The following is a 25,981-nucleotide window of genomic DNA, read 5'->3' on the forward strand; positions in this document are numbered from 1 at the left end:
TATTAATGCCCATGATTTTGGAATGAGATGTTTGACGAGCCGGTGTCCACATACTTTTGGTCATGTAGTGTATATATGTTTCTCAATTGTCTGAAATATTGCCAGTCCACCATAGAGTCAGTTTTCCTTGCTTTGGCCTAGACTTGATTTCTCATCTGAATTAGCTCAGATAACTCTGAATTCTTTGACTCTGAATTGTTAAAAAGGGGCTTGTTTATTTGCCAGAGGAATACATATGGAGGATACATTTTCTAGAGCCAACTCAGTGTCAGGAATACAGAAGACAGTGGCTAAATCAGAGTAGAACATGTCATGTAAAAACGCTTGAGCAGAAAACTTTTTTAAATGTATATTCTTAATTAAACGAGGATTAGTGTTTTGCTTTTTTTGTATCGCTAATACATACTATGGGACAATGATCACTGTTATAATTTGCAAATACTCCAGTAGACAAATGTTTATGGGGATTATTAGTAAGAATTAAATCAATCAATGAAGAGTAAACAGGGTTTTTCACATTTAGCCGTTTGGGTTTTGAGATCAGTTGAGTCAGATTAAAATCAATGCATATACTCTTAAATTGATCTGAGGCCGGGGATAGTCAATCCAGATTCAAATCCCCTAAAATGACAAACTCTGAGGACCGAAAAGGTGTTAAACACTTAGATATAGCACCAATAGCATGTGCCATGGCAGCAGGAGGGCGGTAAATCCCAGCAACAAATAAATGTGTATTCTGGTTTATGGACACATCTACAACCAAGAGCTCAAAATTCTTGGGAACAGAAATATTTAAAGATTGGGACGCCATGAAATTAGATTTTACATACAGTATATGGGCACTGGCACTCTTCTTTCTGTAATCTGTCACATCTAAATACATTATAATAATTTACTTGAATGTCTTTATTAGAGACAGAACCATTTAACCATGTTTCCAAGAGAACCAGAATGTCAGGACATGAGTCCTGTACCCAAATGTCAATTGTGTCAATTTTTTTAATCATACTTCGCACTTTGAAATGCATTAGCCCAAGCCCCTACAAGATTTAAAGTCAGAGGGGGTATCAAGCTCATTCCCATAAGAGCTAACAGGCATAGGGTAATCTGCAGCTATTTGCTGAGTGAGCTGAGACTTTGCCAAGGTCCCTAGCCAACCACGTGAGAGCAGAGCAGACTGAGCATTTGACAGACCTCCCTCAAGTCGCTGGATGCAGGGGCTGGGGCGAGAACTGGGAGAGCAGTGTTGGCAGAGCTCAGTCCACCTGGATGAAGCTCCTGTCAAAGGAGTGGAGCTGCTCCAGGGGTCCATGGTGACTGCCAATACTCCATTCTGGGTGTGCACAGAATGTCTTGGTGTGGTGCCTGTTGCTGGGTTTGGGCTGCCATGGGGGGCAGGAGTGTCCTAGGCTAGTCCTAGGGATGGGAGTAGGGGGGTTAACCAAGACTAGCCTGGGAGGGAGGTTGTCGGTGGAATTGAGGAGGGTGGTATGGATGGCAGTGTGGCTGGCAAAGCTCCAAACTCTCAGCATATGTAGGCTGATGATGTAAATTATACATGGTGTGGACTGCATCATGTGGTGCACTACCCTCAACAGTGTTTTGCCAGGTCTGGTAGAACTGTGCTAAGGCGGGCCGGATCTAATAGTGCTGTGCTGTGATGGGCCGGGTCTGGTTGAGCTGTGCTGAGGCGGGTTGGGTCTGGTAGAGATGTGCTGAGGTGGGCCTGGTCTGGTAGCATGGGAGGGAGGTTTTAGGGGGATTTGAAGAGTGTGGTGTGGAGTGCAGTGTGGCCGGCGATGCTCCAAATCCTGCATGGAGCCTATATTACTGCGTACGGCTTGGGCATAGCTCAGTGTATCTGCATGCAGTTCCAGGGAGAGAAGTGGTAGAGGGTGGTGTGGGGGGGAGTGTTGTTGGCTGATCTCCAATCTTTGTGAGGCGCCACCGGATGCAGGTCTAAAGGAGTGTCTGATTTGTCTCAGGGAGTTGGTGGCTGGTCTGCTGCTCCTGTGGGGTGTAGACTCCCACAGGGTGTAGACTCCCACAGGGCGGCAGGTAGCATAGTAGTTAAGAGCGTTGTGCCAGTAACCGAAAAGTCGCTGGTTCTAATTCCCGAGCCGACAAGGTGAAAAATCTGTCGATGTGCCCTTGAGCAAGGCACTAAACCCTAATTGCTCATGTAAGTCGCTCTGGATAAGAGCGTCTACTAAATGACAAAAAAAAAAAATTAATGAAATACAAAAAATAGACTGGCCACCCAGAGCAACGTCCTTTAACATCCTGTCGAAGGTGGGGACTGCCTCTCTGTACAGGTGTCGTAAAGACAGTCCAGGCTGAGGGTGGGATGTTACAAATCCTTCACTCTCAAGAATAATTATTTAAAATTGTATTACATTTTTGCCAGCACTTAGATATGGTCATTTTCACGTTTTCATAAATTCTTATAAATTCTTAGAATTACGTATACTAAGGCATTTGTGAAAATTCTATAGCAATATAGAGTGGGAAAGCGACCGTGCGTTTTGACAATTAATAGACACTGCAGTAAATAAAACCTAATAAAAACATCTGTCTCGTCGAGGACTGGAGTCTACGCAGACAGGTGCGCCATAGCCAATCAGAGCTACAGTAGGCCTAAATGCACAAGCAATTTGCCACAAGGGCCTGCCATCATTCACTTTGAACTGGACTGTGTGTTTACAGGCAGTTGCAACAGAGTGACGTTATATCATTAGAACGCATTCGTCAAAAGTCACAAAATACACTTGAATGGATTTCTGCAAATATGTAGCTAAATACCACGGGACTCCTCTTACATTTGGGAACTTTACAGTATTATTGATCAGCCTACATTTTTATAGTTGTTAATCTTTCCCTATATGCACATCAAAAACAACAAGGTCAACAACTAACGCTAACCAGCGCAAGATGAGGTCAAATCTAACAAAGGAACATTAGATAAACCCTCTCAAACTTTTTCATCTAGTTGGCCATCAAAATTGCAATGATACATAATAATAATCCATTTAGCAGACGCTTTTATCAAAAGTGACTTACAGTCATGCGTGCATACATTTTTGTGTATGGGCGGTCCCGGGGATTGAACCCACTACCTTGGCGTTACAAGCACCGTGCTCTACCAGCTGAGCTACATGATGGGGAATAACTTGCTCATCCTTCTGCAGCTTGCCTGCCAATGTATGTTTGTCCCAACCAAGCACACAAGCTAAGTGGCTAAAGTTGGCTAACTTGCTAGCTAGCTACTTCCAGAAACAAATGAGAGAACTCCTCACTGACCATTTTACTCGCCCTAGCAGAGCTGGTTAGGTTGTTTACATGTTATATAGAGCATTTGTGACTAACTATTACTTTTTTTTGCCTACTTTGACTGACACCCGTCATATTCAACGGGTGTTGCACGTTCATAAATTCATCAGTTATTCTGCACTCTGGCACACTCAGACAAGAGTGCTCTGAAATTGGAGTAGATGGCTAGCCAGAGTGAATTAGCGAACGCAAGATATGCTAACTGGATAACAGTCAATCAGCATAGCTAGCAATCTAACAAGGCGATTCACATTTCTCGCTAGCTAACCAAATTACACCTGCATCTCTAGCTGTGTAGCCACTGAAAAACGACACGAAAGGAAAAAGTCAATCACTCACCCACTCCTCCAATGACGTCCTCCTAGCAGCTAGCTAGCTATCTAGCTAATGTTAGGCTCTGTGTTTTTAGCATGCTAGCTACATAAAAATATACAATAGCATATTAGCCTCATTATGACTGACTTGTGATCATTGCCTTAGTTGATGGTTTGATTGTATTGACATTCCCAGCCTTAGTTACATTCATCAGTTTTTGTCCAAAATATTGAGTAATTGAAACTGAAACAGTGCATCCCGAGTGGAGGCAGTAAACTATGTACCAGGCCAGCTGTGATCTACAACACATCTATTGGTCTCGGGGTGTTTCCAAGGGTATGGAAGTCGGCCATAATGACGGCCATCTTTAAATCAGGCGACCCTGCTGATGTGAGTAACTACAGGCCCATTAGTATACTACCTGTGGTGTCAAAGATTGTTGAAAAGTGTGTAGCAGAACAACTGATTGCCCACCTCAACAACAGCCCCTTCACATTACATTCCATGCAGTTTGGCTTCAGAGCGAAACACGCCACAGAAATGGCCAACTGCTTTTTTCTGGAAAATGTGAAGTCCAAGATGGACAAAGGGGGCGTTGTTGGGGCTGTGTTTCTGGACCTAAGGAAGGCTTTTGATACTGTTAACCATGAGATTCTCATCACAAAATTGTCCAAGTTCAACTTTTCCCCCGATGCCTTGAGATGGATGAAATCATACCTTGAAGGCAGAACTCAGTGTGTCAGAGTGAGCAATGAGCTGTCGCCCACTCTTAGCTATGATGTGGGTGTGCCCCAAGGGTCAATACTGGGGCCCCTCCTGTTCAGCCTGTACATTAATGATCTGCCTTCTGTCTGTACTGGGTCTGAAGTTCAAATGTATGCAGATGATACAGTGATATATGTGCATGCAAAGAGCAAACAACAAGCTGCACAAGAACTCACTACTGTAATGGTCCAGGTTACAAAGTGGCTCAGTGACTCGTGTTTGCATCTCAATGTGAAAAAAACTGTTTGCATGTTCTTCACAAAGGGGGCAACAGATGCTACTGAGCCAGAAGTCTATGTGTCAGGGGAGAAGCTCCAGGGGGTATCTGATTTTAAGTACCTTGGCATCATACTTGATTCCAACCTCTCTTTTAAAAAGCATGTGAAAAAGGTTATTCAAATAACCAAATTCAACCTAGCTAATTTCCGATTTATACGAAATTGTTTGACTACAGAGGTAGCAAAACTGTACTTCAAATCTATGATACTCCCCCACTTAACATACTGCTTGACTAGTTGTGCCCAAGCTTGCTGTACAACAGTAAGACCTATTCAGTCTGTCTACAAACAGGCTCTCAAAGTGCTTGATAGGAAGCCCAATAGCCATCATCACTGTCACATCCTTAGAAAGCATGAGCTCCTGAGTTGGGAAAATCTTGTGCAATACACCGATGCATGTCTTGTATTCAAGATCCTAAATGGCTTGGCTCCCCCTCCACTCAGTATTTTTGTTAAACAGAAAACCCAAACATATGGCAGCAGATCCACAAGGTCTGCCATGAGAGGTGACTGTGTAGTTCCCCTAAGGAAAAGCACCTTTAGTAAATCCGCTTTTTCTGTGAGAGCTTCCCATGTCTGGAATACACTGCCATCAGACACACATAACTGCACCACATATCACACTTTCACAAAATGCTTGAAGACATGGCTAAAGGTCAATCAGATTTGTGAACATGGTCCCTAGCTGTGTGTTGCCGCTTTCCATGTCTGTTGAAACACTTTGTTGCTTTTATGAATTTGGCTTGCTGCTTTTTGTTCTATGTTGCTCGGTCTGTATGCTACGTCTTGTTTGTCCTATGTTGCTATGTCTGTATGCTATGTCTTGTTCTATGTTGTTATTGTCTATATTGTAATTGTTTTTAATAACCTGCCCAGGGACTGCGGTTGAAAATTAGCCGGCTGGCTAAAACCGGCACTTTTACTGAAACGTTGATTAATGTGCACTGTCCCTGTAAAAATTAACTCAAACTCAAACTCAAACCTGATAGCAATATCTTTTGGACTACCAAGAAATGTATTGGTGAATTATATTAATCATGTATTGAACTGCATCCATCTATTCTACCAACAATGCCTTAGTATGCGTAATGGAATATAGATTCAAATAGAACCTATTTTTAAAACCTCTTTATAAAGTTATTTTTTTTTGCATAAACTGGGAATTTGTTATTTTTTACTGATATTATGATTGTCTGTTTATTTCTAATCAAATCAAAATTTATTTGTCACATGCGCCGAATACAACAGGTGTAGGTAGACCTTACAGTGAAATGCATACTTACAAGCCCTTAACCAACTATGCAGTTTAAGAAAAATAAGTGTTAAGTAATAAATAGATAACTAAAAAATAAAAATAATTAAAGAGCAACAGTAAAATAACAGTAGCGAGGTTATATACAGGGGGCACCGGTACAGAGTCAATGTGCGAGAGCACAGGTTAGTCGAGGTAATTGAGGTAATATGTACATGTAGGTAGAGTTAAAGTGACTATGCATAGATAATAAACAGAGAGCAGCAGCAGAGTAAAAGAGGGGTTGGGTGGGGGGAACAATGCAAATAGTCCGGGTAGCCATTTGATTAGCTGTTCAGGAGTCTTATGGCTTGGGGGTAGAAGCTGTTAAGAAGCCTTTTGGACCTAGACTTGGCACTCCAGTACCGCTTTCCGTGTGGTAGCAGAGAGAACAGTCTATGACTAGGGTGGCTGGAGTCTTTGACAATTTTTAGGGCCTTCCTCTGACATCGCCTGGTATAGAGGTCCTGGATTGCAGGAAGCTTGGCCCCAGTGATGTACTGGGCCGTACGCACTACCCTCTGTAGTACCTTGAGGTTGGAGGCCGAGGAGTTGACATACCAGGCAGTGATGCAACCAGTCAGGATACTCTCGATGGTGCAGCTGTTTAACTTTTTTATGATCTGAGGACCCATGCCAAATATTTTCAGTCTCCTGAGGGGGAATAGACTTTGTTGTGCCCTCTTCACGACTGTCTTGGTGTGTTTGGACCATTATAGTTTTTTGGTGATGTGGACACCAAAGAACTTGAAGATCTCAACCTGCTCCACTACAGACCCGTCAATGAGAATGTGGGCGTGCTCGGTCCTCTTTTTCCTGTAGTCCACAATCATCTCCTTTGTCTTGATCACGTTGAGGGAGAGGGTGTTATCCTGGCACCACACGGCCAGGTCTCTGACCTCCTCCCTATAGGCTGTCTCATCGTTGTCGGTGATCAGGCCTACCACTGTTGTGTCGTCGGCAAACTTAATGATGGTGTTGGAGTCGTGCCTGGCCATGCAGTCATGGGTGAACAGGTAGTACAGGAGGGGACTGAGCACGCACCCCTGAGGGTCCCCCTGTGTTGAAGATCAGCGTGGCAGATATGTTGTTACCTATCCTTAGCACCTGGGGGCGGCCCGTCAGGAAGTCCAGGATCCAGTTGCAGAGGGAGGTGTTTAGTCCCAGGGTCCTTAGCTTAGTGATGAGCTTTGAGGGCACTATGGTGTTGAACGCTGAGCAGTAGTCAATAAATAGCATTCTGATGTAGGTGTTCCTTTTGTCCAGGTGGGAGAGGGCAGTGTGGAGTGCAATAGAGATTGCATCATCTGTGGGTCTGTTGGGGCGGTATGGAAATTGGAGTGGGTCTAGCGTTTCTTGGATAATGGTGTTGATGTGAGCCATGACCAGCCTTTCAAAGCACTTCATGGCTACACACATGAGTGCTACGGGTCAGTAGTCATTTAGGCAGCTTACCTTAGTGTTCTTGGGCACATGGACTATGGTGGTCTGTTTGAAACATGCTGGTATTACAGACTCAGTCAGGTACAGGTTGAAAATGTCAGTGAAGACTCTTGCAAGTTGGTCAGAGGCATGCTCGTACACATCCTGGTAATTGGTCTGTGAATGTTGACCGCTTTTAAGGTATATCACACAGTCGTCCGGAACAGCTGATGCTCTCATGCATGCTTCGGTGTTGCTTGCCTCGAAGCAAGCATAGAAGTTATTTAGCTCGTCTTGTAGGCTCATATCACTGGGCAGCTCGCGGCTGTGCTTCCCTTTGTAGTCTGTAATAGTTTGCAAGCCCTGCCATATCCGACGAGGTTTGGAACCAGTGTTGTAAGATTCAAACTTAATCCTGTATTCACGCTTTGCCTGTTTGATGGTTCATCGGAGGGCATAGCAAGATTTCTTATAAGCATCCGGGTTAGAGTCCCGCTCCTTGAAAGCGGCAGCTCTACCCTTTAGCTCAGTGCGGATGTTGCATGTAAACCATGGCTTCTGTTTGGGGTACGTACGTACGGTCACTGCGGGGACGACGTCATCGACGTACTTATTGATGAAGCCAGTGGCTGATGTGGTGTACTACTCAATGCCATCAAAAGAATCCCGGAACTTATTCCAGTCTGTGCTAGCAAAACAGTCCTGTAGGTTAGCATCTGCTTCATCTGACCACTAGTTTATTGACTGAGAGCGAGGGAGAGCTTTGTACGCGTCTCTCTTTGTGGAGTAAAGGTGGTCTAGAGTTTATTTTCCTCTGGTTGCACATTTAACATGCTGGTAGAAATGAGGTAAAACGGATTTAAGTGTCCCTGCATTAAAGTCCCCGGCCACTAGGAGCGATGCCTCTGGATTCATTTAGTGTGGTCTTTGTGCCAGCATCGGTTTGTGGTGGTAAATAGACAGCTACGAAAAATATAGATGAAAACTCTCTTGGTAAATAGTGTGGTCTACAGCTTATCATGAGATACTCTACCTCAGGCGAGCAAAACCTAGAGACTTCCTTAATATTTGATTTTGTGCACCAGCTGTTGTTTACAAATATACACAGACCGCCACCCCTTGTCTTACCGGAGGCAGCTGTTCTATCTTGCCGATGCAGCGTACATCCCGACAACTGTATGTTATCCATGTCGTCGTTCAGGCACGACTCTGTGAAACATAAGATATTACAGTTTTTAATGTCCCGTTGGTAGGATATCCGTGATAATAGTTAGTCTATTTTGTTAACCAATGATTGTACGTTGGCTAATATGACTGATGGTAGAAGCAGATTACCCACTCGCCGTCGGATCCTTACAAGGCACCCCGACCTACGTCCCGATATCTCCGTCTCTTGCTCATGCGAATGACATGGATTTGGGCCTGTCGGGTGTCTGAAGAAAATCCTTCGCGTCCGATTCTTTAAAGAAAAAATCTTCATCCAGTACGAGGTGAGTAATCGCTGTCCTGATATCCAGAAGCTCTTTTCGGTCATAAGAGACAGTGGCAGAAACATTATGTACAAAATAAGTTACAAAAGGTTAGGAGCCCGTAAAACGGCAGCCATCTCCTCCAGACGTCATTCTTCAATCCATATCTTCAAAGTAGTTCAAATGCTGTCAGTTTCACTTCAAGTGCTGCTGCTCATGGAATTGGTTGCTAGGATATGTTTTGAAGACAATCATGGTACCAATCATTGCTTCTAATACACCAGATGTACAGTATGTCCTTGAACCGATTATTTTAAAATCGCACTCAGCAACTAAATTATCCTTATAACTTCTTCTAATGGCAGCCTGCACATGCCCCGGTCGGCCTTCAACTTGAGTTACTTAATGAGATTGGGCACCACTGAGCTAGCCTGCAACTTCCTGGAGTGCCTCAAACTGTGCATGTTGTGTCTCCATGAAAAGCCATCTTAACCAACTTAATTTGGCTTCAATGTTCTGTTGAGTCTTCACATAGGAATGAATGGTGTCACGTGATCAATGTCTTTCTCCATTCATATGTACAGTCATTGATACAACCTGAGCATCACGTTATATTACGTAATTGCAACCAGTTTACCGCTGTTTGTTACAATATCAAGTGGTTGTTTAAACTTAGATTAAATCAAATCTGACCACAAATCTGAGTGGATTCTTATGGTTAGAGAATCGAGAACCATTTGGTATTGTTCTCCAAACATGTTTTGATATCTATAGATGGATGCATCGAGTAATCCAGTTCTATGAGTGAGTACATGTCAAATGCAGGGTACTGAATGTGGATGTGATGCGAGCAGAGGGACAGTTGGCTCTGAAAACTCTTATGTGATCTCCCTGACAAGCCTAAACGACAGAGAGAGTGACTACTGTCCTGTGACCAGGTTTCTGTTCTAGGCAGGGAGAGTGAACTCTTTGTGGCTTACAAAGGGAAGGGCCAATCACAGAAATCGACTCAAACCGCACCATGGTCCCAGCGTATAGTGGAATCGGCCCCAAATTGGAACCAATCGAGGAATAAAACTGACCTATCGGGATGGAGCGCAGGCACAGAGGGACACAACCTCCGATTTTTTGTTTCTAGTATCCTCATTGCCTGAAACAGTTTATATACTTGACTTCAGTAATCCTTTTAGCCCGTTTTCTTTGGTATCATCATCATAGCCCATTTGTGATTTCATATCCTACCAAGCATAGCTCCTGGCAGGAAAGTAGCTAAAATAGATATGAGCTACAATAAATAAGAAGTTGAAAATGAACAGAGCTGAAGTAATGGATGGCTGGAAAGTGTGCAGTAATTAATCCTTTACGCCAAAAAGCAACAGCGTGGAGCAAATTATAGGCATTGGAATTGCTACTTAGGTCTTGTCCTGTGGAGTAGTCTTGCTGTACGTAAGTCTGCTCACTGCCCAACCCTTGAATGAATGACCAACCCCGTCCGAACTAAGTTCCTACACATCGAAAGTACAAGACACCATACACAGTATGAAATACAATTAATTACACACAGAGTAAGACATTGACCTTAACTCAATCCTCCAAAAAGGGTGGATGTGTTATTGATTAACACAAATCTGCCTTTATGGCATTGCAACCAGGCAGACTGACTGAGTTGAGACATTCTTAAATGGAAGTTGGTATTGAATTGTTGTCATGCAATGCTATTCATATGGCATCCACTCTTGTCATAATCAATCTTGCTATTCTAACTTTTTTACACAGATGTTTCACACTTTCAACTGTGATTGTTTAACTTCGTTGAGAGGCAGTTAAAAAACGAACTAGAAAAGTCATGAAGTTGACCGGTGTTATTTAAACACCAAGACAGACAGTATTTTCCAAAATGTTGCTAACTTTGGACAATTACCTGAATGTAGAAGCTGTTGGGAGATGGATGGCCTGACGCATGGCTGTGTGCCAGGCCAGGCTTACTGTGGAAGTTGGAAAAGGGCTTAGAGGAAGAATGCAGATGCTGTTTAGAGACCCTCCATCCAATATCTGATATTAAATCATCATAGCAGGACTTTGATCTTTGCAAACTCGCTGAATGTTCCTTTAAACTTTTGCATCAACATATTCTAAAATAATCAGTGTTTACATCTCTAAATATTGCCACAGCTAATGTTGCACTATGCAGAAACCGCGCTGCCATTTTCTGGTTGCTAAAATCTGAAGAGTTCACCTAATTTCACTTTATGTGACAACAAGTATAGTGTAGAGAATCATTGTCCCATCTAAACCGCTCTGAAATATATTTTCCATAACCAAAAATATTGTATTTTCAGCAGTTTGAAGATGGTGTACAAAACCGAAAGTAAAAAACTAAATTTAAGAATGTGAAGCATAGAAATAGCGCACATATGCTGAACAAAAATATACAGGCAACAATTTCAAAGATTTTACTTACAGTTCATTTGAGGAAATCAGTCAATTTTAACACATTTATTAGGCCCTAATCTATGGATTTCACATGACTGGGAATGCAGATATGCATCTGTTGGTCGCAGGTACTTTAAAAAAAATGGGCCTCACAATGGGCCTCAGGACGTCATCACGGTATTTTTGTGCATTCAAATTGCCATCGATAAAATGCAATTGTGTTTGTTGTCCGTAGCTTATGCCTGTCCATACCACAACCCCACCGCCACCATGGGTCACTCTGTTCACAACGTTGACATTAGCAAACCACTCGCCCACACGACGCCATAAACATGGTCTGTGAGGCCAGTTGGATGTACTGCCAAATTCTCTAAAATGACGTGGGAGGCGGCTTATGGTAGAGAAATTAACATTCAATTCTCTGGCAACAGCTCTGGTGGACATTCATGTAGTCAGCATGCCAAAACTTGAGAGATCTGTGGCATCGTGTTGTGTGACAAAACTGCACATTTTAGAGTGGCCTTTTATTGTCCCCAGGCGAGCAAAACCTCGAAACGTCCTTAAAGCTGCAATATGTAACTTTTTGGGTGACCCGACCAATGCATTCGGAAAGTATTCAGCCCCCTTGACTTTTTCTGCATTTTGTTATGTTACAGCCTTATTCTAAAATTGATTAAATTGTTTTTATTTTCCTCATCAATCTACACACAATACCCCATAATGACAAATGTATAAAATTAAAAACACAAATATCACATTTACATAAGTATTCAGACCCTTTACTCAGTACTTTGTTAAAGCACCTTTTGCAGAGATTACAGCCTCAAGTCTTCTTGGGTATGACGCTACAAGCGTGGCACACCTGTATTTGGGGAGTTTCTCCCATTCTTCTCCGCAGATCCTGTCAAGCTCTGTCAGGTTGGATGCGTTGCTGCACAGCCATTTTGAGGTCTCTCCAGGGACGTTAGATTGGGTTCAAGTCCTTACTCTAGCTGGGCCACTCAAGGACATTCAGAGACGTGTCCCGAAGCCACTCCTGCGATGTCTTGGCTGTGTGCTTAGGCTCGTTGTCCCGTTGGAAGGTGAAACTTCACCCCAGTCTGAGGTCCTGAGCGCTCTGGAGCAGGTTTTCATCAAGGATCTCTCTGTACTTTAATCCGTTCATCTTTCCCTTGACCTTACCTAGTCTCCCAGTCCCTGCCGCTGAAAAACGTCCTCACAGCATGATGCTGCCACCACCATGCTTCAGCATAGGGAGGTGCCAGGTTTCCTCCAGACATGACGCTTGGCATTCAGGCCAAAGAGTTCAATCTTGGTTTCATCAGACCAGAGAATCTTGTTTCTCAAGGTCTGAGAGTCTTTAGGTGAATTTTGGCAAACTGTCATGTGCCTTTTACTGAGGAGTGGCTTCCGTCTGGCCACTCTACCATAAAGGCCTGATTGGTGGAATTTTGCAGAGATGGTTGTCCTTCTGGAAGGTTCTCCCATCTCCACAGAGGAACTCTGGAGCTCTGTGAGAGTGACCATCGGGTTCTTGGTCACCTCCCTGACCAATGCCCTTCTCCCCCAATTGCTCAGTATGGCCGGGAAGCCAGCTCTAGGAAGAGTCTTGGTGGCTCTAAATTTCTTACATTTAAGAATGATGGAGGCTACTGTGTTCTTAGGGACCTTCAATGCTGCATTACTTTTTTGGTACCCTTCCCCAGATCTGTGCGTTGACAAAATCCTGTCTCTGAGCTCTACAGACAATTCCTTCTACCTCATGGCTTGGTTTTTGCTCTGACATGCACTGTCAATTGTGGGACCTTATATAGACAGGTGTGTGCCTTTCCAAATCATGTCCAATCAATTGAATTGACCACAGGTGGACTCCAATCAAGTTGTAGAAACATCTCAAGGATGATCAATGGAAACAGGATGCACCTGAGCTCAATTTTGAGTCTCTTAGCAAAGGGGCTGAATACTTAATACGTAATTTGAATGGTAGGTTTTTTTTAACAGTGAGAGACAGAAGAACAACAACAAAAAATCCAGAAAGACGCATGTCAAACATTTTATAAATTGATTTGCATTTTAATCAGGGAAATAAGTATTTGACCCCTCTGACTTAGTACTTGGTGGCAAAACCCTTGTTGGCAATCACAGAGGTCATACGTTTCTTGTAGTTGGCTACCAGATTTGCACACATCTCAGGAGAGATTTTGTTCCACTCCTCTTTGCAGATCTTCTCCAAGTCATTAAGGTTTTGAGGCTGACGTTTGGCAACTCGAACCTTCAGCTCCCTCCATAGATTTTCTATGGGATTAAGGTCTGGAGACTGGCTAGGCCACTCCAGGACCTTAATGTGCTTCTTCTTGAGCCACTCCTTTGTTGCCTTGGCCGTGTGTTTTGGGTCATTGTCATGCTGGAATAACCATCCACGACCCATTTTCAATGCCCTGGCTGAGGGAAGGAGGTTCTCACCCAAGATTTGATGGTACATGGCCCCATCCATCGTCCCTTTGATGCGGAGAAGTTGTCCTGTCCCCTTAGCAGAAAAACACCCCCAAAGCATAATGTTTCCACCTCCATGTTTGACGGTGGGGATGGTGTTCTTGGGGTCATAGGCAGCATTCCTCCTCCTCCAAACACGTCGAGTTGAGTAGATGCCAAAGAGCTCGATTTTGGTCTCATCTGACCCCAACACATTTACCCAGTTCTCCTCTGAATCATTCAGATGTTCATTGGCAAACTTCAGATGGGCCTGTATATGTGCTTTCTTGAGCAGGGGGACCTTGCGGGCGCTGCAGGATTTCAGTCCTTCACAGCGTAGTGTGTTACCAATTGTTTTCTTGGTGACTATGGTCTCAGCTGCCTTGAGATCATTGACATGATCCTCCCGTGTAGTTCTGGGCTGATTCCTCACCGTTCTCATGATCATTGCAACTCCACGAGGTGAGATCTTGCATGGAGCCCCAGGCCGAGGGAGATTGACAGTTATTTTGTTTTTCTTCCATTTGCGAATAATCGCACCAACTGTTGTCACCTTCTCACCAAGCTGCTTGGCGATGGTCTTGTAGCCCATTCCAGCCTTGTGTCGGTCTACAATCTTGTCCCTGACATCCTTGGAGATCTCTTTGGTCTTGGCCATGGTGGAGAGTTTGGAATCTGATTGATTGCTTCTGTGGACAGGTGTCTTTTATACAGGTAACAAACTGAGATTAGGAGCACTCCCTTTAAGAGTGTGCTCATAATCTCAGCTCGTTACCTGTATAAAGACACCTGGGAGCCAGAAATCTTTCTGATTGATTCAAATACTTATTTCCCTCATTAAAATGCAAATCAATTTCTAACATTTTTGACATGCATTTTTCCGGATTTTTTTGTTGTTATTCTGTCTCTCACTGTTCAAATAAACCTACCATTAAAATTATAGACTGATCATTTCTTTGTCAGTGGGCAAACGTCCAAAATCAGCAGGGGATCAAATACTTTTTTCCCTCACTGTATTTCTGTTTTCTAAAAACCAGTTTTTGCTTTTTCATTATGGGGTATTCTGTGTAGATTGATGAGGAAAACAAATAATTTGCATTGTATAGATCTGTCATTCTCATTGAAAGCAAGTCTAAGAAGTGGTAGATCTGTTCTACACTAAAATATAAACGCAACATGTAAAGTGTTTGTCCCATGTTTCATGAGCTGAAATAAAAGATCCCAGAAATGTTCCATACACACAAAAAGCTTATTTCACTCAAATCTTGGGCACAAATTTGTTTACATCCCTGTTAGTGAGCATATATCTTTTGCCAAGATAATCCATCTTCCTGACAGGTGTGGCATATCTAGAAGATGATTAAATAGCATGATCATTACACAGGTGCAACTTGTGCTGGGGACAATAAAAGGCCACTCTAAAATGTGCTGTTTTGTCAAACAACACAATGCCTCAGATGTCTCAAGTTTTGAAAGATCGTGCAATTTGCATGCTGGCTGCAGGAATGTCAACCCGAACTGTTGCCAGAGAATTGAATTTTATATCATAAGCCGCCTCCAACGTCGTTTTATACATTTGGCAGTACGTCCAACCGGCCTCACAACGGCAGACCACGTGTAACCACGCCAGCCCAGGACCTCCACATCCGGCTTCTTCAACTGCGGGATCGTCTGAGACCAACCACACGAACAGCTGATGAAACTGAGGGTTTGCTTAACCGAGTAATTTCTCCACAAACTGTCGGAAACCATCTCGGGGAAGCTCAACTGCATGCTCTTCGTCCTCTCCAGGGTCTTTACCTGACTGGAGTTCAGACTTCAGTGGGAAAATGCTCACCTTTGATGGCCACTGGCACGCTGGAGAAGTGTGCTCTTAGGATGAATCCAAGTTCAACTGTACCTGGCAGATGGCAGACGTTGCTTATGTCAACGTTTTGAGCAGAGTGCCCCATGGTGGCAGTGGGGTTATGGTATGTGCAGGCATAAACTACGGACAACGAACACAATTGCATTTTATCGATGGCAATTTGAATGCACAGACGTACTGTGACGAGATCCTGAGGCCCATTGTCGTGCCATTCATCCGCCGCCATCACCTCACGTTTCTGCATGATAATGCACGGCCCCATGTCACAAGGATCTGTACACAATTCCTGGAAGCTGAACATTTCCCAGTTCTTCCATGGCATGCATACTCATCAGACATGTCACCCATTGAGCATGTTTGGGATGCTATGGATTGATGTGTAAGACAGCGTGTTGCAGATCCCGCCAATATCCAGCAACTTTGCACAGTAATTGAAGAGGAGTGGATCAACATTCCATAGGCAACAATTAACAGCCTGATCAACTCTATGCGAAGGAGATTTGTCGCGCTGCTTGAGGCAAATGGTGGTCTCACCAGATACTGACTGTTTTTTTTATCAAGGCCCCTACCTCTTTTCAAGGTATCTATGACCAACAGATATGTATTCCCAGTCACGTGAAATCCATTGATTAGGGCCTAAGTTATTTATTTCAATTGACTGATAACTCAGGAAAATCTTAGAAATTGTTGCATGTTGGGTCTATATTTTCATGTTATTATTTTTCTATGTTTTCTCTTTTTTTTATTTCAAGGGCCCGTAAGTAAGCATTTCAATGTTAGTCTACAACTGTACTTTACCTCACGGCAAAACACCTCTCCCCTATTTGACCTAGCTAGTTTGTATGTATGTATTGATATGTAAGCTATGTGTACCTTTTTTACATTGATGTAGTTCTGTCCTTGAGCTGTTCTTGGCTATTAATGTTCTCTATTATGTCATGCATCATGTTTTGTGTGGACCCCAGAAAGAATAGCTGCTGCTTCCACAACAGCTAATGGGGATCCTAATATAATACCAATACCAAACACCATTGGCACAACAGGAGATACTTAAACGCTACTCTTAGTGCTCACTTAATCCCCTGGAGTCGATGTCCCCATCAAAATCCGACGCCCAGAAGCCTCACAAGACTCGTCTGAAGTTAGCCGGGTTCTAGTTTAAAAAATGTATGGAAGTAAATATGCAGATAGTTTAGTGCCTAGAATACACCACCAGTCAAAAATTTGGACACACCTACTCACTCAAGGGTTTTCCTTTATTTTTGCTATTTATTACATTGTAGAATAATAGTGAAGACATCAAAACTATGAAATTACACATATGGAATCATGTAGTAACTTAAGAGTGTTAAACAAATCAAAATATATTTAATATTTGAGATTCTTCAAATAGCCACCCTTTGCCTTGATGACAGCTTTGCACACTCTTGGCATTCTCTCAACCAGCTTCATGAGGTAGTCACCTGTAACGCTTTTCAACAAACAGGTTTGTCTTCTTAGAAGTTCATTTGTTGAATTTATTTCCTTCTTAATGTGTTTGAGCCAGTCAGTTGTGTTGTGACAAGGAGTGGGAGGGGGGGTATACAGAAGATAGCTCTATTTGGTAAAAGACCAAGTCCATATTATTGCAAGAACAGCTCAAATAAGCAAAGAGAAACAACATTCCATCATTACTTTAAGACATGAAGGTCAGTCAATCCGGAAAATGTCAAGAACTTTGAAAGTTTCTTCAAGTGCAGTCGCAAAAAACATCAAGCACTATGATGAAACTGGCTCTCATGAGGACCGCCACTGGAATGGAAGACCCAGAGTTACCTCTGCTGCAGAGGATAAGTTCATTACAGTTACCAGCATCAGAAATTGCAGCCCAACTAAATGCTTCACAGAGTTCAAGTAACAGACACATCTCAACATCAACTGTTCAGAGGAGACTGTGTGAATCATGGTCGAATTGCTGCAAAGAAACCACTACTAAAGGACACCAATAATAAGAAGAGACTTGCTTAGGCGAAGAAACACAAGCAATGGACATTAGACCGGTGGAAATGTGTCCTTTGGTCTGGAGTCCAAATTGGAGAGTTTTTGTTCCAACCGCCGTGGCATTGTGAGACGCGGTATGGGTGAACGGATGATCTCCGCATGTGTATTTCCCACCATAAAGCATGGAGGAGGAGATGTTGTGGTGTGGGGGTGCTTTGCAGGTGACACTGTCAGTGATTTATTTCGAATTCAAGGCACACTTAACCGGCATGGCTACCACAGCATTCTGCAGCGATACACCTTCTCATCTGGTTTGGGCTTAGTGGGACTATCATTTGTTTTTCAACAGGACAATGACCCAACACACCTCCAGGCTGTGTAAGGGCTATTTTACCAAGAAGGAGAGTGATGGAGCGCTGCATCAGATGACCTGGCCTCCATAATCCCCCGACCTCAACCAAATTGAGATGGTTTGGGATGAGTCGGACCGCAGAGTGAAGGAAAAGCAGCCAGCAAGTGCTCAGCATATGTGGGAACTCCTTCAAGATTGTTGGTAAAGCATTCCAGGTGAAGCTGGTTGAGAGAATGCCAAGAGTGTGCAAAGCTGTCATCAAGGCAAAGGGTGGCTATTTGAAGAATCTCAAATATTAAATATATTTTGATTTGTTTAACACTTTTTTGTTTACTACATGATTCCATATGTGCTATTTCATAGTTTTGATGTATTTACTATTATTCTACAATGTAGAAAATAGTAAAAATGAGTAGGTGTGTCCAAACTTTTGACTGGTACTGTAAGGGTTTAAATACATGGCAAAAAATAGTTTTCTGGTTTTTCTTATCACTCAGATTTAGGACAGACAATTCAGAACAAACTTCCTTTAGATTTTTGGGGGGGACTATCTGTTTATCCATGTATGAAGCTTTTATTCAATGCTTTTCTATGGTATAATAGCAGTAAGGCCAAATTCAATCAAATTTCATCAAATCTTGTTTAGGTAAATTATTTTGATACCTTAAGGGGTCCTAAAACTCAAAATCAAATAGCTAAATTATCCTTAGTATGACTATCTTAAAACAATTCCATATGTTAGCTTGGTAAAACATCTATAGGCATCATGTGAAAATAGACAGTTGCTATTTAGTGAGCGATAAAGACAAATGGAGTGAATCATGTTGCAAGATTAGGTGGAGCTGTTGCTTGTTTTCACATCTAAGTGCTGTGAAAGTTAAATGGACTCACTATGAAGCAGGGTGTAACGAGCTTGCTGACAGGTCATAGATTTAAAACTCGGCTCCCCCTCTCTCTCTCTCTCTCTCTCTCTCTCACTCTTACTCTCTCAGGTGGCTTGTTTCATACACGTTGCTACAAATTACCTCAACTCTGGGAAGGAGGCCAGGAGATAGGGAACAGCCCATGAGAGTATCGTCCCATATCAGGTGCAGTGCAACTAGCATGCTTTCCTCACAACCAGGTTTCCTTCACTCATGAAGCCCCTCCAGTCTAATGGCTTTACCTGGGTCTTTGAGGTCGGTGGCTTAATCGGTTGCAAAGGATTCCACTACGCTTAGAAAGTGGATTTGCATGGAAACATAATGGTAAAATATCAATACAACTGTCAATTTTGGAGACATATAGTGTAGAAGCTATTGCTAACTTAGTAGAGCTGTAAAATTAATCTAAATGTGCAATATCCATATAACAAGAGATCCATATCGCATACAATATTTTGAATAGCCCCTCGCTACGTGTAATGTCAGTTTTTGATAGTTTTCTCTGTTTGTCATCTCTCTCCTCTTGCCGTTGCTTCCCACACACACCACGCTCCACCCCCGCCTCCTCGCTGTTGGATACACTATAAGTTTGCATGCTGTTCTGTTAGGTAAAATGCAGTTAACAGATTGTTCCAAACAAGAACAATGCAGCTTTCCACTTTGCTTCTGTAACAATGTACGCTGGGAGTCAGAAAGCAAGTACAGGGAGTGCATTTAATGATAAATAAAACATGGAACAAAACAAGAGTAGCGTACAGACAGGAACAGAGTAACAGAATCAATAACACCTAGGGAAGGAACCAAAGGGAGTGACATATTTAGGGGAGGTAATCAGGAAGTTAATGGAGTCCAGGTGAGTCTGATGAGGCGCTGGTGCGCGTAACGATGGTGACAGGTGTGCGTAATAAAGAGCAGCCTGGTGACCTAGAGGCCAGAGGGGGAGTATACGTGACAGTACCCCCTCTCTGACTCGCGGCTGCAGCCGCAGGACGCCGACCAAAGGGATGATCCCGGGAATCAGGAGCGGACCGGTCACCTCTGCTGAAACTCGGGAGCCTGACGAGCCGGCTGAGGCACGGGAGCCTGACGAGCCGGCTGAGACACGGGAGCCTGACGGACCGGCTGCGACACGGGAGCCTGACGGACCGGCTGATGCACGGGAGCCTGACGAGCTGGCTGAGGCATCTGAGCCTGCCGAGCCAACCAAGGCTTGAGAACCTGTTGAGTCAGCTGAGGCATGGGAGCCTGATGAGCTAGCTGAGGCATCCCCGGTAGCTTCGGAAACGGACACTTGACGAGCCAACCGAGGCTTGAGAACCTGTCGAGCCAGCTAAGGCATGGAAGCCTGACTAGCCAGCTGAGGCATCCCCGGTTGCGTCGGCAGCGGCACCCGGACCGACATCACCAACAACAACAACAACAATAAACACTCCCTGATGCCTCCCTTCGGTGAGGCGTTATACTGTAACAATGTATACTGGGAGTCGGGAAGCAAGTACAGGGAGTGCATTTAATGATACATAAAACACGGAACAAAACAAGAGTAGCGTCCAGACAATAACAGAGTAACAGAATCAATAACAACTAGGGAAGGAACCAAAGGGAGTGACATATATAGGGGAGGTAATCAGGAACGTGATGGAGTCCAGGTGAGTCTGATGAGGCGCTGGGGCGCGTAACGACGGTGACAGGTGTGCATAATAAAGAGTAGCCTGGTGACCTAGAGGCCAGAGGGGGAGTATACGTGACAGCTTATTAATATAAATAATTATATTTCTATGAGTTCAACAGTTCACCCAAGTGTTTTGATCTACTGTATATCGCAAGTAAAATCGCAATATTTGGTCAACAAAAATCTCAAATCGTGCAGAACTATAACTTACTGTAAACAATTTGCAAACAACAGTGCTTGTGAGGAGTGTTGAAAAATGTGCTCACCAGCCTTCCAAACAGGACACTTGTTTGAATTACAGTCTGAGACCAGCCACCTGGACAGCTGATGAAACTGAGGACTATTTCTGTATGGAATAAAGCCCTTTTTTGGGGGGAAATTCTTTCTGGTTGGCAGGGCTTGGCTCCACAGTGGGGGAGGCCCACCCATGGCTACGCCCCCTGCCCAGTTATGTGAAATCCATAGATTAGGGCCCTGTGAATGTATTTAAATTCACTGATTTCCTTATAGAACTGTAACTCAGTAAAATCACAGAAATTGTTGAGTGTTGCGTTTATATTTTTCTTCAGTATATTTTTGAAGTCTATAATGTGGTTAAGAGCCAATCTGAAGTTTATAATGTGTGTCATGCCACTAAGCCAAAGTTCCTTCTAGCTGGAACTATTTTCACTCCCAGTTGGATTCTAACCACCCTGCTATATCCAAATTTGCAGCTCAGGGAATTCCCAACATCACACTTTGAACGTTGTACTAACTTATCTATCTTCTTTCACTCAAGCCAATTCATCCTTCACTGCTATTTAGTGAGTTATGTTCCTGTTGAAACCCTCTTTATGTCCCTAACATTCGTATAATTTACAGATGTGTTTTTGTCCTTGGTTTATAAACTTTGGTAGGGGGGAGTGGGGAAATATAAGTCAGCATCACTCGTTAAGGGAAATATAGTATTCTTTCTAACAAAGACATCTACATATATTTCAGGTTGTTGTGTATAATCAGAATTCATGTAAACATTACAGTTTTGAAAACAACTTAAACATAACATAATAAAAGTGGTCTCTTGGCACAGGTTACCCCGGGTATGGCTTAAGTTGAGCCATGGGACAGGGTAAGTTAAGCCGCCTACAAATTTCTGTACTGAATGAAATATTGCCACTGCCTTTTTAAAACCATGTCTAACTTTATTTCCCAAACACAATTCAACACAATCACAATCACTTGTTTTTGTATTTTCCTTGTTTTAAGCATCTTTTAACACAGGATTAACACCTAACAAACAATTTGTATCTTTTTTTTTACTTTTAACATAGGCCAGGCCCTATTGTTACCTATCCCGAGTTATAATGCCTTGCATTATGCCTGGGAAGAAAACACTTATATTTGCTCAACTTGCCATTGGCTCAACCTTTGGCTCAACTTACCCCATTCAATCATTTTATATTAGCCCACACAGCTACAAGTCTGCACTTTCATCCTAGGTTTAGGACCTCATATTGAAGCTTATAAAGACCCCAACTGACGTATAGAACAATCTTAAAATGATCTACTTTGGTTTATATGCAAGCATCATCAAACCTCTAACACTATATATTAATTTGACTTGGTGAAAATCAGTTTTTTGGACCTAACTTTTACGGTGTGGTTTCTTCCTTCAAAGACTCCATGAAATGATGACCTCTTCCTATATTTTTTGGTCAAATGATACATTTTGTGTATGGTTTCCTAGAAACAAGAGTAGCTCAACTTACCCATTTTGTTCAAGTTACCCCACTCTCCCCTAAGGTGGAAAAGTGTGGATCTACTTTTGTTTATTTTCTGTCAAATACTTTGAGTCTTACTGAGCCTGTCTGGAGTGCCAGATGGGCGGGGTTTGCACTTTTGCTACTATTCCATTGGTTCAAATTCAACTTTGTTGCAGCATAAAAACCTTATTTCAACCTTACGTTCGAAATCTAGTAGCCAACTATTTCCACACTTCTAAATGTTAATCAAATCAATCTACTACTATAAGTGGCCCCATGGTGGTAATAGACCCATTTCTATTAGTGGGGATATGTTATTCTCTCTTTCTGTTTTTGACCGAGTTAGCATATCCCTCGTACCAGGGTGTGTGAACCAAACGACTTCCATTATTTCCTTCATACAGTGAGGTGGAGGCCAGCGCTTATTGAGTGCTTCTGTTGAGCAGATGTTCACAGTGTCTGTTTGATTCCTGTTTATTTGAATGACTAGGGGGATAAGGGAAGACTCTGGGAGTTTAGGCGCAGCGGGGAAAGTGTCCTAAAGAGTAGGGCCTCAGTCCTCATCTCTGCAGGAGAGTGAGAGAGGTGAGTCGTCCAGTAGCCGTCAGTGATCCTGGCTAGCGTCTGACTGTGGACCCTGTCCCGAAGCCCCACTTCTCCTAGAACTAGCGACATATGGGTCAGTGGCCGGGCATCCAGGACAGCATGGTCATATTTTCTTAGACGATCTCAAAAGTGGTGCCACGATCCCCTGGCAAGGTCTGAAACTCGAGACAGTAAACAGCGGTTCCGCTCAGATTGTAGCTCTTGTTAGCATGAGCAAACGGGGGATGCAGGAAAGGGGAAGATTTACAGCAAAGCAGGGCCTGACTTGTTTTAATTGCCCTCTGGTTTTGGGGGGAACTAGAAAGATGGGTCCAAATAGCTCCCATATTTTTGTGAAGCGCTAATCTTTTTTTTGTTGGCTCTAGCTCCAGCAGTTCTGGGTCCTGTAAAGCCGATAACTGTGGGCCTGGAGGGCTCGAAAAGTGAACTTCTTTGTATACAGCAACTTTATCTCAGTGTATGCCAAAAGACATTCCACATTTCACTGTCTTAACTAGTACACAATCGACATAATGCAGTGTTCATGCCAATTATGCAGTAATAGGGAATTATCATAATAATGTCGAAAGAAATCTTCCCTCCATAGGCTACTAAAATAGCAACCTCACATGGGAATAGTCGGATTTACCTCCCTCGTTGTAATTAACAGTGCATGTATCTTATTCATACAATCCAATATCCATCACATATATTGTGATTAACATACATTGCACCCACTTAAATGTTAATATGAAGTTGCAGACGCTTGGCCTGGCAGGCTCAACAGTGGTTTAAAAGTCTGTTGACAGCATGTGCTGGTTTGCTAACCCGCTGAATGCAAAGTTTGCAGGAAAATTCTCAGCAACGAAAGAGTGATCAAATTTAAGATACAACATCTGTATGTGCACTTTTGTGTTTAGAACCATAAAGAGGCAACTAGCAATCAATGTTTATTGTGACTCAATTACAGTACTCATTTTTATATTCCTGCTGCTGATAAAGGCCCACTCCTTAATTTGATAAACAACCGTGGCAGCCATGACACTTGGTTAGTATTAGTATACTATACTGCTACCATTGCTTGTTCTTCTGATGTTTGATCCTCATAAAATATCTCTCAAAGAAGAAGCATCCTTAGTTCACCGCCCTATTTTGACATAAGCCTGAGAACATAGCTCACTGAATCAAGATTTATTATTTTGTTGTTGAGCTCGAAACAGCCCCACCATCGTGCCTTGTCTTTTTGTCAGCTCATCCCTCTTGAGACTTGGACTTGTAGTAGACCTGACAGAATTACCGTGGTACACGTCGGTAACTCTACTTGAAAGAGCTGTTAGAGCTGGCAAGTGTCTGAGTTCAAATAAAGGGGAGAACCGTTTGAGTCACAGAGGAAGCTTGGCCTTGGTTCAGGGTGCTTGCAGCACAAATCTCTCATGCTACTTTTTTAATAAACAGAGAACCGGGGAGGAACGGAGCACTCCATTTTGATCTCAATAATGATATTTTACACAGCACCTCGTTATAGAGATTTATGCAATCACCCAAAAACCTCTCATGATAGAATCGTATAAAAATAGATTTTTGTTCCATTTTAATTGGAGTGTTTTATGTTGTTGAATGATATTTAGAAAAATATCATGAAACAAAATTGGTAGACCAATCAGAGAGACTACCATTGAATAGATAAATGAGGCAGAGGTGCACGTATAAAAAATAAAAATATACTTGTGTAACATTGAGTATAGAGTTCAATCACAAAATCTTAGTGTGACTTCGGTCCTTGCAGTATTTTTGTGGTACATTTTTACATTTACATTTTAGTCATTTAGCAGACGCTCTTATCCAGAGCGACTTACAGTTAGTGAGTGCATAAAAATGTTTTCATACTGGCCCCCCGTGGTACAAAATTGCTATTTTGCTTGAGGTGTAGTTTTCCCCCTGATTCCCAGTTACTGTAGGCCTATTTACAACATGGATTTTTTCTTATACATATAGAATAGGGGCAGTAAATAAGAGTTTTCTACCTTTTTTCCTCAGCCAAGTACATTTTGTCATTTCAATTGTACATTGACCCGAGGGGCGTATTTGTGTTATTGGCTCGACTAACATTTGTCACCAGGATTCACATAATGCAGGCATGATTCATTAACATCAGTCTAAAGTTCTGGGATTTCATATATTCCTCTTTTTTTTTTCTAGAGTTGTTTTGTGTGTTCCATCTGCTTGTTTAGCACACTGTGAGTTGATTTAGTGGTAGTGTCCAGTTAAAATATGTTATTATAATGACTGATACGTTGGAGATGTATATAAATATCATTGCCAGAAATGCCGCCAGTTCAGCTTTGATTTATTGTTCCTTATGGTTTCCTTTTTACAGATGTGATTGCTCTTGGGGATATTAACTGCAGATAGATGGGGGGAGAGTTGGTCCATCCCTTGCCACTAGTCTGGATCATTTTTCTTGATTTAGGGCCTGTAGTGATAGTACATGAATACTGACACTAGAGGTCAGGTCTTGCCTAAATACAGCAGACAATCAGTGCCTCTTTATGAAAAACATCTCCTGTGTTTGACTGTGTCCATGTGTGAGAGAAAGGTGATATGGTTAAGAACTGTAGGAATTAATTACAGTGCATTCGGAAAGTATTCAGACCCCTTGACTTTTTCAACATTTTGTTACGTTACGGCCTTATTCTAAAATTGATTAAATAAAAAAACATCCTCATCAATCTACACACAATACCCCATAATGACGAAACAAAAACAAGGGTTTAAAAATGTTTGCAAATGTATTAAAAATAAAAAACAGAAATACCTTATTTACATAAGTATTATGACCATTTGCTATGAGACTTGAAATTGAGCTCCGGTGCATCCTTTTTCCGTTGATCATCCTTGAGATGTTTCTACAACTTGATTGGATTCCACCTGTGGTACATTCAATTGATTGGACATGATTTGGAAAGGCACACACCTGTCTATATAAGGTCCCACAGTTGACAGTGCATGTCAGAGCAAAACCCAAGGCATGAGGTCAAAGAAACTGTCCGTAGAGCTCCGAGACAGGATTGTGTCGAGGCACAGA

At 42.6% G+C, this 25,981-nt stretch overlaps 1 pseudogene across 1 annotated transcript in view; it reads left to right on the forward strand.

The window, feature by feature from the left end:
• LOC311108906 (succinyl-CoA:glutarate CoA-transferase-like) overlaps positions 1-25,981 on the forward strand; it is a 172,740-nt pseudogene that overhangs the window by 63,400 nt on the left and 83,359 nt on the right. The window contains exon 11 of the transcript in view: positions 18,967-19,067. The product of the transcript in view is annotated as a succinyl-CoA:glutarate CoA-transferase-like (transcript). The remainder of the gene's footprint in view (positions 1-18,966; positions 19,068-25,981) is intronic.

Source organism: Coregonus lavaretus (genome assembly GCF_964263955.1).
Source record: "Coregonus lavaretus genome assembly, chromosome: 34".
In the NCBI taxonomy this organism is placed as follows: domain Eukaryota; kingdom Metazoa; phylum Chordata; class Actinopteri; order Salmoniformes; family Salmonidae; genus Coregonus; species Coregonus lavaretus.